This window comes from Aquarana catesbeiana, linkage group LG02 (genome assembly GCF_042186555.1).
Source record: "Aquarana catesbeiana isolate 2022-GZ linkage group LG02, ASM4218655v1, whole genome shotgun sequence".
NCBI lineage: Eukaryota > Metazoa > Chordata > Amphibia > Anura > Ranidae > Aquarana > Aquarana catesbeiana.
The window spans coordinates 176,250,679-176,262,958 of NC_133325.1; positions in this window are offsets into that span (position 1 = coordinate 176,250,679).

The window sequence follows — 12,280 nt, forward strand, 5'->3', positions numbered from 1 at the left end:
AACCCGAGTAAATCCAAGATGCAGTTTTTAAATTATTATTTCATTTATTAAGGGAAAAAAGCTGTTCAAACCTGCCTGGCCCTATGTGAAAAAGTAATTACCCCCTCCCATGCTGAATCATGAGTGAACTGTGATTAACCACAATTTTATGGAAAGCCGAGTTAAATTTCACTTGCCACACCCAGGCCTGATTACTGCCAGACCTGTTGAATCAAAAAATCACTTAAATAGAAGCTGTCTGACAAAGTGAAGCATGCTAAAAGATCTCAAAAAGCAACACATCATGCCGTTATCTAAAGAAATTCAAGAACAGATGAGAAACAAAGTCATTGACATGTATCAGTCTGGAAAGGAATACAAAGCCATTTCTAAGGCTTTGGAACGGCAGCGAACCATGGCGAGAGCCATTATCCACAAATGGAGAAAACTTGGAACAGTGGTGAACCTTCCCAGGAGAGGCAGGCTAACCAAAATGACTCCAAGAGCACAACGAAGACTCATCCAGGAGGTCATACAAGAACCCAGAACAACATCTAAAGAACTGTAGGCCTCACTTGCCTCTGGTAAGATCAGTGTTAATGATTCAACAATAAGAAAAAGACTGGGAAAAAATGGCATCCATGGGAGAGTTCCAAGGCCAAAGCCACTGCTGACCAAAAAGAACACAAAGGCTCAAACAAAGCAAAATTTAGGTTTTTGGAGTGGCCTAGTCAATGTCGGGACATAAATCCAATTGAGATGCTGTATCATGACCTTACACAGGCCGTTCATGCTGGAAAACCCTCCAATGTGGCTGAATTAAAACAATTCTGCAAAGAAGAGTGGGCCAAAATTGCTCCACAGCAATGTGAAAGGCTCATCGCCAGTTATCGCAAACGCTTGACTGCAGTTGTTGCCGCCAAGGGTGGCACAACCAGTTATTAGGTTTAGAGGGCAATTACTTTTTCACATAAAGCCAGGCAGGTTTGGACAGCTTTTTTGCTTTAATAAATGAAACCATCATGTAGCCTCCCTGACGGTAATCCCGAGTGTGGCTCGGGGTTAAATTTCAGTCCCATTAGCGGTAACCCCGAGCCACACTCGGGATTACATTGCAGGATCCTGGTGCGGCGTTACTTACCTTGTCCCCGGGATCCTGCGATGTCCCCCGCTGTGTCTGCGGGCTCTGTCTCCTCCGAAGCCTCTCCGTGCCAGGCTCCGTTCCCTGCAAGTGTTGCGACGCACGGGGGCGGAGCCTGGCGGCAAATTCAAAAAAATTTACAAACCATAACACATACAGTACTGTAATCTTACAGATTACAGTACTGTATGAAATTATTTCACATCCCTTTTGTCCCCAGTGCTTTGGCCCATGCCCTGCATGCAGTTTTATGTTATATATACTGTTCTTTCTGCCTGGAAACTGGAGATTGTCCATAGCAACCAAAAAGTGTCCCTTTATGTCAAAAGTGGCTTTAGACCAGCTAGAAAACAGCGATAGTAAATTAGAACACTTGCAGAATTGAGCGATAGTTTAATTATTTATATTTATTTATTATATTATAATTTATGTTTTTGAGTTTCAAACTTCATTATACCCGGGATATCTACTAGACTCTGGTTTGGACAGATTTAAGTGTGTTATTGTTAAGAATTACAGACCTACAATATAAAACGCCAAATTTCCATGCAAAATAATTGTACAGCTTTTAGCACCTAAAATCTGAAATAATCATACCGCCAGGGAGGTTAAAAACTGTATTTTGTATTTACTCGGGTTATCTTTGTGTAATAATAAAATTGAAGTAATTTAAAGTGGTTGTAAACTGGTTGTAAACCCATAAAGTGGTTGTAAACCCATTACAACCACTTTAACCTACAGGTAAGCCTAGATTAAGGCCTACCTGTAGGTGCAAGAAATATCTCCCAAACCTAAAAGTTTTAGGAGATATTTGCAGGAATAGCGCAACCGATGTCTACGGTGCAGGCGCACTGAGCGTGCCGTTTCTAATAGCGATCATGCCGTTAGTGGCGGCACCAGCGCACATGAGCGGGAGTGACGTTATCGCGGCTCTGGCCAGTCACAGCGCCGGAGCCGCGATACCCGGAAGTCACTCCAGGATAGATGGCATCGGAGGAGGAGGCGAACGAGGGCCGATGCCAGGGCTTCGATCTCAGGTAAGTAATTCATAATGAGCTAGTATGTTATACATACTAGCTCATTATGCCTTTGCCTTGCAGGGTGTATTTTTTTTTTTAACCGGTTCCCGAACGGCGCACGACGATGTACGTCGGCAGAATGGCACGGCTGGGCAAATGGGCGTACCTGTACGTCCATTTGAATTTCCCGCCGTGCCATTGCGTGCGCGCGCGCGCCGGCCGGGAGCTGCGGGGATACCAGCGATCGCCTCAAGGAGAGGACGAACGGGGAGATGCTGATGTAAACAGCATCTCCCCGTTCTGCCTAGTGACAAGTGCCACTGATCACTGCTCCCTGTCATCGGGAGCAGTGATCAGTCTAGTGACACACACAGCCCAACCCCCCTACAGTTAGAAAACACTCCCCTAGTACTGATTAACCCCTCCCCGCCTCCTAGTGTTTAACCCCTTCACTGCCAGTGTCATTTACACAGTAATCAGTGCATTTTTAATCGCACTGATCGCTGTATAAATGACAATGGTCCCAAAAATGTGTCAAAAATGTCTGACATGTCCGCCATAACGTCGCAGTCACAATAAAAATCGCTGATCGCCACCATTACTATCCCCTATTTAGTTAAAGCTATAACTTTTGCGCAAACCAATCAATAAATGCTTATTGCGATTTTTTTTTAACTAAAAATATGTAGAAGAATACGAACGGCCTAAACTGAGGAAAAAAAATGTTTTTTTATATATTTTTGGGGGATATTTATTATAGCAAAATGTAAAAAATAATGCTTTTTTTTCAAAATTGTCGCTCTTATTTTGTTTATAGCGCAAAAAATAAAAATCGCAGAGGTGATTAAATACCACCAAAAGAAAGCTCTATTTGTGGGAAAAAAAGGACGTCAAATTTTGTTTGGGAGCCACGTCGCACGACCGCGAAGTTATCAGTTAAAGCGACGCAGTACCGAATCGCAAAAAGTGCTCTGGTCAGGAAGGGGGTAAAATCTTCCGGGGTTGAAGCAGTTAAGAGGCTTTACTTCCTCTTTAAGTCTGACATATATGCAAAAAAAAAAAAAAAATCAGAAAGGGGGCAAATACTTTTTCACAGCATTGGAGATATATATATATATATATATATATACACATACACACACACACACAGTATATAGTTCTATATAAATTCATTATGCTGTAATGTTAGTATATCCACCTCTAGTCATATGCCATCTATATACAGGAGAGATCACATCCCTTCCACATGAGAAGTACTCATTCAGTCCTGACTGGAGCAGTTGATCTTTTGGAGTGAATAGTAGCTGGAAAGCTGGCTTGCAGCAGGGATCCCCTCGCCATCAGCACAGTGTTGACGCAGGCCTGCCGATAAGGCAGTACAACTGGTCCGTCCTGTTGTACCGGGCCCAGGCCCTATCAGCTAAACAGGGGGGCCCGGGCAGCTTCAGGGCATATGTGCATAAAGTCCGTTCCGCATGTCCCACTGCACAATTAGTTCAGGCTGGCTGTCATGTCCCATGACTGGACCCACTTTCATGTTTGTAGTTACCGCTTTAATGTTGTTTCCTCTAAGACTTTTCCCTCCTTGCTTGTTGTTCTGTAACCCCTCCTACTCTCCCCTTGCTAGGAGCCATTTTGTGTAATTTTCCCTATGTAACCACTCTGCCTCTTGAATGCTGTCAGAACTATTGCCTTTTACCTGCCTCAACTCTGCATTAAACAGTTCTGTGAGAAAACAAACATCTCTGGCTCTTCTAACATGTATGTTATGGAGTATAGAGTAAATACACTTCTGAATGGGCCAGGGTGAAATTACCTAATCTGCTATAGATACCGCATTTCAAGCCTGTGTGCTGGACAGAATAGTAAAAGACAATACCCAGCTCTAACAGAATCTGCTATGTGTTACCAAATAGATCTGTGCAAAGTTACTGCGTAGCTAGAAGAAATTGCTGCCAGTTTTGTGTAAAGTCAGCCCAGCCTGTCACAAGCTGTTTACACAGAGGGAAATCCCCTGCAGCATTCAGCAGCCTGTCTCCCGTGTGCTACAATGGGTCAGGAAGGCTCCATAATGTCTCTCTGTGAGGAACCACTACCCCCAGCAACACATAGTGCAAGCCAGCATCAGGACACAGAGCCTGCTGTATTATCAAAGCGTACTGTAAAGCCCACCTGGAAGGTTCAGGCTGGGTTCACACCTATGCGAATTGGAAGCAGGTTTTCCCCGCATTCAATTTGCATAGCAGGAGAATGTGACCGGCTCTCTATGGAGCCGGTTCACATATCTCCAGGGCGGCTGCGGAGCACACCGCACAGAAAAGCTGTGAGTCTTTAGCTCCATTTCAGGGCCAAATTCAGGCAAAGGTTTAGCCCTTAACCAGAGAATGGGGACGCACAGTATTCCTGTGGGATCCGCAGCTGGTTCCAGTGGGAACCGAGCCTCAAGAGAACCTTGAATCTGACAGACATGAACTATCAGCTAGCTTAAAACATCTCTGGGACAAAGTTCTCCCCATTGTGTCTAAAATCACCTCTCCAGATTATGAGGTACTGCAACTGGAGGGCACCATACAAGCAATAAATATGAAAACATCCTGCAGAGTATTCACTAGAGGAATTGAAAAATGTCCAGCTGCTTAACCTGGAAAGAGACAGCTTTATTCTGCAAACTAAAGCAAAGGCAGAAGCAAGACTCGCACAATTACAGGATGGTGCATCCCACATCTCCGCATCTACTAGACATTCTAAAAAAATCTTCTAGATCTCAACGTTCAAGGTACTCTACGCTTAGCGAGCAAATAATCAGTGCCCGTGCAGAAGCTGAAGCTACCAAAGTACAGGCTGCATTTGCGCAAAAGAGAGCAGAGATGCAGGTGAGGCAGCAGCTAGGGAAGCTCAAGCCCAAGCAAAGACAGCAGCAAGGGAAGCTCAAGCCCAAGCAGAGGCAGAAGCAAAGGAAGCTCAAGCCCATGCAGAAGCAGCACGCAAAAGGGCAGAAATAGAAGCCTTAAAGGAACAGTGTAACTATGCTACAGCCATGGTGAGGCTAAAGGTCTTAGAACAAGCTATGAGTGGAAGCGAGAAAGACAGCATCAGCTCAAGCATCGCAGAGGTGGAAAATCCTCTTAAGCGCACAAAAGACTATGTCGTGAGCCAAAGCGCTCAATTACCTCCTATGCTCCTGATAACCCAGAGACTCCAAAGTACCACGCCAAAGATGTTCCTGTTCCCCCTTCTTTCATGCAAGACTGCATGCTTCCTGTTTACTATCCTAACTCTTCTGCATGCATCACAGAGCATCAGACCAAACTGCAAGAAAGTCACCAACCTCCTGTCAACTCCACAGTTCCAGATCAACGTGTCATCAAGACATCAAACTCTAAATCAACTCCACAGCTGAATGCCTTTGCTGCACCATATTTCCCTGCATCTCTCAACAATGTGAGTAACAACATGGACAGCATTATCCAGCCAGCATCTCCCTTCACAAAGCCAGAGACTACAGATACAGCAGAGTTTGTAAAATACATACTCCGTGAACTTACTAAGACAGTTCTTACAAGCTTTGATGACCGACCTTAGAGCTACAAAAGTTGGAAACGTGCCTTCAGAACTGCAGTCAACGACCTTGGTATTACTACTGCTGTAGAACTAGATCTGCTCATCAGGTGGCTTGGCCTGCAATCTGCAGAGAGAGTCAAGAGACTTAGGTCAGTCTACATTGACAACCCAAACGCAGGCCTCACCGCTGCTTGGGAAAGACTAGAACAAAGCTTTGTCAGTCCAGAAGCCATAAAGAATGCTCTATTCATACGACTGCAAGGTTTTCCAAAGATATCCGGTAAGGACAATCAAGAGTTTCAGAGACTGAGTGATCTCCTCCTTGAGCTCCAGCTGGCCAAGGCAGACCCCCAAACTACCTGGCCTCAGCTACCTGGACACTTCTCATGGGGTTATCCCAATTGTCTCTAAGCTGCCAAACAGTCTACAAGAAAGATGGGCTACACTCGGATCTGAGTACAAATGGAAAAACAAGGTTTCTTTCCCTCCATCCTCCTATTTCTGTGACTTTGTTAGGAACATCGCAGAAACCAGGAATGACCCAAGTTTCTCTCATGGCGAGTGCTATTCTGCTTCACTTCTCCCTAGTGGCAGCAGCTCGCATCCCAGCTACACAAACCGTAGAGGTCCAGTGTCTGTGAAAAAGACTGACGTTCTCCCCTCTGACACCTCCGTTCCAGTCGCAAACAACCAGAGTGGTAAGATTGAAAACATTGCTTATGTCCTATCCATAAAAAACCTCATCCTGTCAAAAAATGTATTGGCTTCAGGAAGAAAACACTTCAGGAACGTAAAGAACTTCTAAAGACATTTGGGATATGTTTTAGATGTTGTGTTTCCACTGAACATCTCGCTAAAGACTGTAAATTTCTTATCAAGTGCATGGAGTGCAGCCGTGACGACCATGTGCAAGCACTTCATCCATCTGAGCCAAAATCTATGCAACCTATGAACTCTCCTTCTCCATCAAAGAACGGCGAGGAGAATACAACTCAAGTGACTGAGATCCCTGCAATATCTCATTCATGTACTGAAGTCTGTGGGGAAGACCTTTGTGGTAAGTCTTGTGCCAAACTATGCTTAGTGAATGTGTACCACAAGGATCGCCCACATAAGACTGTTAAGGTGTACGCCATCTTAGATGATTAAAGTAATCGACGACTAGCAAGATCAGAACTGTTTGAGTTACTTGACTTAAAAGGGGATGTCCACCCCTACACTCTAGGTACCTGTAGTGGTACTACAGTGGTCTCTGGGAGAAGAGCCTATGGACTTGTTGTGGCTTCCTTGAAACGCGACCTAGAGTTATCCTTGGCAACACCTGTAGAGTGCAACCAAGTACCGGCCAACAGGGAGGAGATCCCTACACCATAAGCGGCTATTCACCACACTCACTTAAGGGCTATAGCTGACCAAATACCGCCAATTGACAACCACGTGCAGATCCTGCTTTTGCTGGGAAGAGACATTCTAAGAGTCCATAAAGTATGCCAGCAAATAGATGGACCTCCAGTCTCTCCATTTTTCTAACTCCTTGACCTTGGCTGGGTCATCATCGGCAACGTCTGCATAGGTAAGATGAAACCGCCTACCGACATTTCTTCATGCAAGACAAATGTACTGCCAAATGGCCGCAATACCTACTTTGAGCCATGTCCACACCACTACTGGGTGAAGGTGGGGAAACCAACTGCAAGTGGCAACATAACCAAAAAGGAAAGAAGAAAATCTCCGCACAAAGGACTGAGTACTAAATAGAGAGTTGGCGCTGTTCTACTGCTAACACATAGTGGTAAAAAATATATACTTATGCTGCTTCCTTTGGAAAAATCTTAAAGACTAAGAAGATAATGTACCCTGTAAATTATAAGTGTATAATGCAAAATAAACTGAACCAAAAATTATTTATACAGTGTGATCTTTCATTGAAACTAAAATCTACCCAAGTGTGTGATCCTTAGTGTGGAAAATCAATATATATGATAACCATTAAAAAATATATTGTAGTATAAAAACTGTTGTGCATGCTAAAACACTCTAAGGTGCAATTACAATTAATATGCTTGTATCTAATACCTGTTAGAATAAAAGCTGGGTAGCACCTTTACCCTTTTGCTATCCAAGAGAAAGACTACCAAACAATCTACAACAAGCTGTTGCTAGATTTTCTTTCTTAAAGCACATTTTGAACAGGAAACCCGATATGAAAAAACACTTTGTTGACTTCATGCAGAACATCTTTGACAGGGACCACGCTGAGCCTGCACCTCCACTAAAGGAAGGAGAACAATGCTGGTACCTCCCATCCTTGTGTATCACCTTCACAAGCCAGGCCAAATTAGGGTCATCTTCGACTCCAGTGCTCAGCACGAAGGCGTGTCCCTCGACAACATACTCCTTACGGGACCCAATATGAACAACAGTCTGATTGGAGTCTTGATCCATTTTAAACAAGAACCTGTAGCAGTGATGGCCGACATCCAACAAATGTTCCACTGCTTCATCGTCAAAGGAGACAACAGAAATTACCTCAGATTCCTGTTGCACAAAGACAATGACATCACTAAAGAGGTAATAGATTGTGTATGTGTATTACCAAATGATGGTGCTTGTCTTCGGCAACAGTCCTTCCCCTGCCGTAGCCACTAATGGGTTAACGAGGACAGCCCAGAAGGGAGAAGAAGAATATGGATCCAATGCTTGTCAATTTGTGGAACAGAACTTCTATGTGGATAATGGACTGAAATCCATCCCCACAGCTGAAGAAGCAGTTGATCTCCTTACCAGAATACAGGAGATGCTCTGTAGCAAACCTTATACTTCACAAGATCATATCTAATAGTCATGAGCTAATGAATGCCTTTCATTCCGAAGACTATGCAGCCAGTCTTAAGAACCTTGATCTTGGATCAGATACACTTCCTATGCAAAGAAGCTTAGGTCTGCTTTGGAACATGAAACTGGACACTTTTACTTTCCAAGTGTCAAACTGATAAACCCTTCACCAAGAGAGGAGTTTTGTCCGTGGTGAACAGCATCTATGATCCACTGTGATTGATAGCCCCAGTCACCATCCAAGGTAAGATGCATCTGAGGCAGCTTTTCGCCGAAAACAGACTGGGACAATTCATTGCCTAGTGAGAAACAACAAAAGGTGGGAAAAATGGAAGTATTCTCTGCTGTCATTAGAGAAACTTCAAATCCCACTCTGTCATGCCCCTGTTTCCATTTCAACTGCTGATCGGAGAGAGATTCATATTTTCTCCGATGCTTCCGTTGAAGCCATAGCTGCAGTGGCCTATTTGAAGACCTCTGGGATCAACAGAGGCCCATACTGCAGTTTTGTTATGGGCAAGACAAAACTCACACCTAAACCTGCACATACCATTTCAGGACTTGAACTTTGTGCATCTGTGTTAGCAGTGGAAATTGCAGAAGTCATAAATGGTGACATGGACATTAAGATTGAGTCCTTTACATTTTACAGACAGTAAGATAGTACTTGCTTACATTTACAACCAGACAAGACAATTTCACCTGTATGTCAGCAACAGGGTAGAACGTATCAAGAAGTTCTCATCGCCAGAACAATGGCATTACATCTCTACTGAATTGAACCCGGCTGATTGTGGGACCAGAGCCGTACCTTCAGCAGCTCTCCAGGATAGTTTGTGGCTGTCGTCTCCAGCATTCCTATATGAGGAATCACACTTAGTTCCTTCTGAAGATGCCTACAAACTGATCAATCTTGAAGACTGAGTATTATGCTTCACACCACCATGAGTACAGAACTAAAACTAAAGTCACACCGCTTCTAATGCTTTTCAAGCTGGGTATCTGCAGTTAGAGCCATCGCTCATTTGATGCATATTGCCATCCTTAAAGTGTCACGGTTGGCATATCTGTTCAGAATGCCCTACAGCTGCAAATATTGCACATGCTATAGAGGTCATCATCCGCTGTGTGCAACAAGAAATATACTAACAAGAAATTGACAAGATCAAGAATGGTGTAAACCTGCCTAAGAATAGTCCACTCCTCAATCTAAACCCTGTGATTGAAGCCAACAAACTTCTCAGAGTTGGAGGTCGTATAGGGAGATCTGATGTGTGCAGTAAAGAACAGAATCCTATTATCATACCAAGTCAACATCACATCACCACCCTGCTGGTTCGCTATCATCTCGAGCGAGTACAACACCAAGGTCAACACTTAACAAAAGGTACCAACCGGTCAGCTGGCCTCTGGATTATTGGGATGAAAAAATGTGTTTCTTCCATACTCTATAAATGCATTAAATGCACAAATTAAGGGGAAGACATCAGCAGCAACAGCTGGCCAATCTACCAGATGATCGGCTAAGTACCGGTACACCTTTCTTCTACGTGGGAGTCAATGTTTTCGGGCCAGTGTCTGTCGTTACTCAGAGGACTCGTGGTGGAGACGCTAACAGCAAAAGGTGGGCCGTAATGTTTACTTGTCTTAGCATCAGAGCAATACACATCGAGGTAATCGAGTCCATCTTGTTTTAAAAATGCCTTACGAAGATTCTTCTCCATCAGAGGGCCAGTTAAGCAACTAAGGTCGACTGTGGTACCCACTTAGTTGGCGCATGTAAGGAACTACAGTTAGAAAACTTCCTATTTCACAATGGGTGTATTTGGGTATGCCTCCCTCCACATTCATCGCTTATGGGAGGATCATGGGAGCTAATGATTGGCCTTGCATGGAGAATTCTTGATTCCATGTTACTGGACCATAAATCTGTGTCGCTTAACCATGAGACCTTGACCACTTTTCTAGCAGAAGTGTCGACAATAGTCAATGCAAGACCACTAGTCCCAATGTCTTCAGATCCAGATTATCCAGTAATTCTTTTTTCAGCCTCACTCCTAACACAAAAGATTGGGACCGTCACAGCCTCTTCAGGAGAGATCAACCCAAAAGACATATACAGGCGTCAATGGAAATAGGTACAACACCTATCCAATGTGTTTTGGCACCGGTGGAGGAAAGAGTACATGCATGTTCTCCAAGGCCGTCGCAAATGGCAAATATCCAGGCCAAACATTAACGAAGGAGACCTTGTTCTTCTAAGGGACAAGAAAGCATTTCGCAATGAATGGCCTATAGGTCTCATTACCAAGGTCTTGCACAGCGATGACAGGAAGGTTTGGAAGGTGGAAGTAAAGGTGACCAAAGGAGGTACAGCACAGACTTTCTTCCGACCAGTCACAGAGCTGGTACTTCTCCTGCCTAAAGAGTGACTCGTGTATCCAAGAACAATTACTTACAAGTCATGGTGGGGGGGAATATTGCCATGAACCACAAAGTACGCCGGAACCCTACATCTTTAAGATGCCCCATGACTATAGACAATGTTTTTAACCAAAAGTTGTGACTCTTGTTTTATTGTTGGTTTTGGTTATGAAATCTAAAGATTTCAGGCAGGGAGTGTCATGTCCCATGAATGGACCCACTTTCATGTATTTGTAGTTGCTGCTTTAATGTTGTTTCCTCTTTAAGACTTTTCCCTCCCCGCTTGTTGTTCTATAACCCCTCCTACTCTCTCCTTGCTAGGAGCCATTTTGTGTAATATCCCCTATGTAACCACACTGCTTCTTAACCACTTCAGATCCACGCTATAGCCAGACCCACTTTACCAGGATGTTGACAATAGACGTCCTCCCGTGCTCAAGCAGCCTGCGCGACATGCTCTGTGATCAGCGAGTCTATGAGATTCACTGGATCACAGATCGGAGTAAGGGGTCGATCCCGACCCCTTACTATGGGATCAGCTGTCAGCCAATGACAGCTGATCATGTGATGTAAACAGAGCCGGTAATCGGCTATTTTTTCTCCTCACACAGTGTGAGGAGAAAAAAAATAAGGCGATCACCGGTGGCTGTCAGAGGGACATCGGTTCCGATCAAGGAGAGCAGCCACCAGCTCATCTGTGCCCACCTGTGCCACCTATCAGTGCCCACAAGCGCCACCTACCAGTGCCCACAGTGCCACCTATTAGTGCCCACAGTGCCACCTATCAATGTCACCAATCAGTGCCTCATCAACAGTGCTGCCCATCAGTGTCACCTACCAGTGCCCATCAGTGTCACCTACCAGTGCCATCTATCAGTACCACCTATCAGTTCCCATCAGTGCCATCTTATCAGTGGCCATCAGTACCGCCTTATCTGTCCCCATCAGAGCCACCTTATCTGTGCCTATCAGTGCAGTCTATCAGTGCCCACCAGTGCATATCAATGAAGGAGAAAAATTACCTGTTTGCAAAATTTTATAACAAAATATGAAACATGATTTTTTTTTTTTTTCAAAATTTTCCATATTTTTTTTGCTTGTTTAGCAAAAAATAAAAACCCCAGTGGTGATTAAAGGGGCTTAATGTATCCTATGCATTAAGGTGAAAAAACACCTGGCAGCCCCCCAGCCCCCCCATTTTACTTACCTGAGCCCCTTCATCTCTTCGGCGGGGACGCGCTGTCCCTCTCTCCACGGGGTCCTGGCTCTTGATTGGATAGATTGATAGCAGTGCAGCGATTGTCTCCTGCTGCTTTCAATC